Genomic DNA, 6128 nt, shown 5'->3' on the forward strand with positions numbered 1-6128 from the left:
CCCTTTAGTTCAATAATACGACATAGATGATTTTATGAGGTCTATTTCTGCAGTGTGGGTTACTAGACCCACAACTATAATAATTATTATGAGTTCATAATTTTAATTACTTTGCAACGGATCAGGTTTTCCAATGTATATTAAAACATGAAATAAAAAACCAATATAAACAAAACGAACAAATTGAAAAATAAAAAATAAAATAATTGGATAACTGAAACTATAAAAAGAAGTCAATGAAAAGTAGGGCAATGAAAATCATGACAATATTACACCAAAGTGACACGGGATAAAAATGCATTTTTGTTATTTAATTATTTTATTTGGGTAATAAATAACCAGATTTTGTTAGCGAATTGACAAAAATAATTCTTTCAACCAAACGTGATTGGAATAAAGAAAATCCTATCTACGTTTCTATTCGTAGGAATGCATCGTCACGTTTCATAGGTTGGTTCATAAAACATATGTCAGGTCTAGTTGCAGTAAAGGTGTCGCATTCCTAATATTACAATTTTTGCACTTATGACTTCGAATCGGCATGTAAAACTTGAACAATTTTTATACGTTCTCAGTGTAACTTCATAAAATGATTTTTTTATGAACAGATATTTTTTACTATAAAATTTTCTTTAAATGATATAATCAATATATTTTTCGAAAAAAAATATGTTGTTGCTCCATAAATTTTCGTTTGATTGATATATAAAATGATCATAAGGTCGCCGACTTTGACTTCGAAAAAAAAAAAAACGATGTGTTTGGCATTACAAGACTTATTTCTACGTTTTGTGATTTATTTTACCACTGTTTGATGATATACATACTTAAACAAAAACAAAAATGGCGGCCTTATGATATTAAGTTTAAATTGTTTTGAAATTTGTTCGGTAACAAGATTTAAAAAAAAAATCATGAACTGGCTGGGCACAACGGAAGGAGTTTTCAATAATAATTTTGATATAAAGTTTTTTATATATTTTACGTATATTCTACTATACAAGTTTTATCTGTTTTTAGATTTTACTTTCATATTATTCAAGCCATCATGTTAAACAGTTGAGGTAGCTGGGGTGTCTAAATGTATTCCGAGTCAACTAAGCTTTTCGCATCACTTGGTGTCCGTCGCCCGTCGCCGTCCATCATTTTACAAAATTTAGCAGTTTTTGTTTATTATTTTAAATATTATTATAAATAGAAATAAACTTTAAACAGCAACCATATACAGCAAACTAAGATCTACAAATAAGGAAAACATGACCAAAATTGTCAATTGGTCGATTAAGCAGTTATTGCTCTTTTTTTTACAAAAGTAGTCGACTCAAAACTACGGAGACAAATTTAACCAAACTTGGCCACAATTATCACAAGGGTATCTTGTTTAAAAAAATGTGTCCGATGACACCGCCTTCAACTCAACATGGCCGACACGGCTAAAATAGAACATAAGGATAACATGCAGATTTTGGCCTATATCTCTGAAACCGACGCATTTAGAGCAAAGCTCTCGATCAGACAACCTGTTGTTGGGTAATGTTAAGGACATTTTGCAGTTTTTTCATTATCATCTTGAATGTTATTATAGACAGAGATAAACTGTAGACAGCAATAATGTTTAGCAAAGTAAGATCTACAAATAGTTGAACATGATCAAAATCAGTTGACACCTTTAGGAGTTATTGCCCTTTATAGTATTATTTTTTTTTTTATTAATTTTTGGTAAATTTTGTTAGTTTCGTCTTTTATTTTTTAATCGTTATGAATAGAGAATATATGAAAGGATACAAAATTTCAGGGTGATGATCTCTACCAATTATCTGTAGACGTCAAAACTTTTAGACAAATAATTATAGGAGTTATTGCCCATAAATGATTTTACGTTGACGCCTGGACTGATTCGGGTGTGTCTATGCTGTATTGAACTTGGCATCATGTATTCGGGTTTAGTTTTCTGTAATAAGTTAATACTTCAGTTTCATTATGAATATATCTTTCACATTCATTTGTTAAAATTTACTGTTTGCAATAGCATGAATCGTTCTATATAAAAGTGTTCTTATCCCGAGCATAAAAACAATGCCGTATTTGGCAAAACCTTTTCAACTTTTGATCTTCAGTGCTGTACAACTTTGTACTTTTTTCACTTTCGATCTTTTATATCTGGGCGTTATGTATTCGGGTTTAGTTTTCTGTAATTAGTTAATACTTCAGTTTCATTATGTATATATCTCTTTCATATTCATTTGTTAAAATTTACTGTTTGCAATAGCATGAATTGTTCTATATAATAAGAATGTTCTTATCCCGGGCATACAAACAATGCCGTATTTGGCAAAACCTTTTCAACTTTTGATCTTCAGTGCTGTACAACTTTGTACTTTTTTCACTTTCGATCTTTTATATCTGGGCGTCACTAGTGAGTCTTGTGTGGACAAGACGCGTTTTTGGCGTATTGAATTTTAAACCTGATGCTTTTTGTTATCTATTAATCATGCTTTTCTGTGTCTAATATGGTCTCCTTTTTATTTGTATTGTAGTCCTGTAATATTATGTTGTCATTTCAATGTTATATTTAACTTTGCCATTAAAGTGCGAGGTTTGGCATGCCATAAAACCAGGTTCAACCCACCACTTTTATTCCCCTTTAAAAGTGTCCTGTACCAAGTCAGGAAGATGGCCATTGTTATAATATTGTTCGTTTCTGTGTGTGTTGCATTTTAACGTTGAGTCGTTTGTGTTTTCTCTTATTTTTGAGATAAGACGTGGCACGGTACTTGTCTATCCCAAATTCATGTATTTGGTTTTGATGTTATATTTGTTATTCTCGTGGTGTTTTGTCTGTTGCTTGGTCCGTTTCTGTGTGTGTTGCGTTTCGGTGTTGTGTCGTTGTTCTCCTCTTATATTTAATGCGTTTCCCTCGGTTTTAGTTTGTTACCCCGATTTTGTTTTTTGTCCATGGATTTATGAGTTTTGAACAGCGGTATACTACTGTTGCCTTTATTTACTAATTTTTTTTTCTTTCATTTGTGCCTTTTATCATGAAATCTATGATATTAAGAGATTAATACCGCAGTCCCACTAGGCCACGATCGCACTACGATTTGTGAAAAAAATGCAAATTTTGATAATCGTAACTTACGATCGTGTAGATCGCAGTAAGGTCGTATCACGGTCGTGGTGAGGTCTTCAAGATTGTGATGAGCGTTGCCAACTTTGAACATGTTTAAAACAATCGTGGTCAGTGGCGTAGCTTGCCTTCTGTTTATACCGAGGCAGGAGGTCAAGGGGGCGTAGCCCCCCTGAAACTATCGAAGTTTTTGCAATTTGAACAAGAAAAAACCGTTAAAAAAATAGTTGCTGTTCAATGTTATTTCATCATAATAATGTTAAAATGCCTTACTATCTATACTCGAAGCTATAAAAATAACAAAATACGTGAAGGTATCACATTAGACAACCATGAAAAGTCAGTTTCCTGACTTGCTAGCAGTTACAGAAAGCAGGAACATATATATTGACATACTGTTCCCAGTAGAAAGCCAGCTCAAATGCCTAATGGCTCGGCCTCTCAATATATTTCCAAGCCGTAGTACACTCTAATATAGTGGGCTGTACCTCAGTGTGACATGAGTTACCGTAATGTCGCATGAAATCATGACCTTTCTCGGTGGTTAGAAGAAACCTGTACAAAATGTTCAGTACAGAAAAAAACAAACGCAAATATTAAGGTTTATTTGTAATAAGTTTTGTGATGATCATTTATTTGGTCGTAGGTCACGAGTCAACGAATTATAGATAATCACCACAACACGACATGCAGCTGGATTGAACAAACGAATTTCAGAATAAACTAGGTGAAAAACATATGCTACATGTAAAGTGCAGCACGGCACTTGTTTTAGTGGTGTATTCCTTCGAAGGTCTTGAAATTATATATTGAATGATTTTTTACTTTTTTTTCATTCAGGATGAACATGAGAACCGGCGAATAACTAGCATTTACTTTATTCTGAAATTTTCATTATAAATGAACAGTATTTGTTTGATTTTTTTTATATTTAAACTGACATTATGTATTAACTAACAGATATATTTCTCTGGAATTAGTGATTCCTTTAGATATTTTAAATTCCCTGATTGTGAAAACGTACTATGAATTTAATATAGCGAGAATAAAACTTGAGAACCACAACATATAAATTATTTTCTGTGCACTATGATATATAGATGCATATTTTGTTTTGTTTGGTACTAGAGTCAATGAGTTGAATGCTTAAAATGGGATTATCAAATATTTTTTTTAATCATTGTCGCCCATAATTTGATTTTCCTTTATTTTATAATTTAGTATCATTTTAAATCCATATTCTTTCAAGTTTAAATTAATTTCAGGGCCGATTTTCTGTTTTCTTAAAACCTCACCCAGGCCCTCATATACTAGAAATTATTCTGACACAAAATTGAATAATTTACCGTATTCAATGGTAAACTGATTTGATCGGGTGACTCGTGAGTTGGATCCTCATCTATTTTACTCACTGTTTATGCTTGCAATGGGGTAGGACAAAATAAATCTGTTGTCTTTTACTCTGACAAACTTGAATTACAGAAAACTACCGTAAAGGGTTTTTCCAAGTAGAGGAGGGAAATTTAATTCAAATGTTCCCATAAGTCTTGAATAATTCGTGAAGGGTATGAATCAATAACCGGCAACAAGACATACCAAGTTGCTATATTATTATTTAGTAGACAGTTTGCTGCAATAATCATTTAAAAGAAAATACAGGAATTTAAGGAAAATATTTTTTTGCTTTTTTTTACCGAACTGCCTCGGTTGCCTCAACGTAAGCTACGCCACTGGTGGTGCGGTCGTGTCGAAATCAGGTCGTAGTAGAACCGTAGTGAGAGCGCACTAAGGTCGTAGTAAGACCGGAAAGGTCGCTGTACCATCGTAGCAATAGCGTAGCGAAAGCGTGATTCTATTCGGAGAGACTGCACTACGATCTCACAGCGACATTATTACGACCTCACTACGACCATCACTATCTCACCGCGACCCAACTACGCTTCCACTACGACTATACCACGTTTACACCACGCAGTTCAAGACCATAGTACGATTCTAGCACGCCCTAAACAAAGTGTGCACTAGTTCAAACTCCAAAACATAAAACTGAATTTACAATTAAAACATACAAGATCAAGAAAAAAGAGAGACTCCTGACTTGTCAAGGTAATCATACTAAGAGACACACCCAATATGCAGAGGTCAAGAGTCAAACAGTCATAGTGTGGTCAAGAGTTCCTTATAAAAAAAACACAATGCAGATTTTGAGGAAAGGGTAATCGTGCTACACAAAACTAACAAATATATCTTTATATCTAAAATAGATACAATAAGATGTGGTACGAGTGCCAATCAGACAATTCCTCATTTAATTCAAACAAAATATACAAGTTGTACATTGAGGCCAAAGGTCAAGCTCACATGAAGTTTCTATTGCCACTAGACTCACCATCTTATGACAATTCATCTACATGCCGTATATTCAGATGCTAGGTCAATTGAAAATTATATTTTGAGGTCAAGGTAATATACATACTGTATCCCGATGACACACCCAACGTACATAGGTCAAGAGTCAAAAAGTCATATTCTGGTCAATAGTTCCATGTCAAAAATATACACAGCAGTCATGCACGAAAGTTCATCATGGTACACGTAACAATGTCTTATGTCATGATGCACTACACCTGCCAAATACAGAAAACCTAGGTTAGAGATAGAAACACAAGACATATAATAAAACTCAATGGAACGGTATACTTGTATTGCAGGTTACTACAATTTCCTTCAAAATAGAACATAAACTCTTGCCACAAAATTAAAACCGTCTTTCACAAAAGTTTAACAGGATTCTTTGCAACGATTATCTTACCACTGTCAATTGAGAATAGAGTCGTGCAGTTATGTCAATAAATTTAAACGGTTAGCACTAAAAACTAGGGTTAACCATTAATTTCAAACCTAACCATGACTTTTTTTTTATGATAGTTCAATGGTAAACTGATGGAAACCCATGATACAGTGATGAAATTTAGTATTTGCAATAGTACGACCAAAACAA

Source organism: Mytilus galloprovincialis, chromosome 3 (genome assembly GCF_965363235.1).
Source record: "Mytilus galloprovincialis chromosome 3, xbMytGall1.hap1.1, whole genome shotgun sequence".
NCBI lineage: Eukaryota > Metazoa > Mollusca > Bivalvia > Mytilida > Mytilidae > Mytilus > Mytilus galloprovincialis.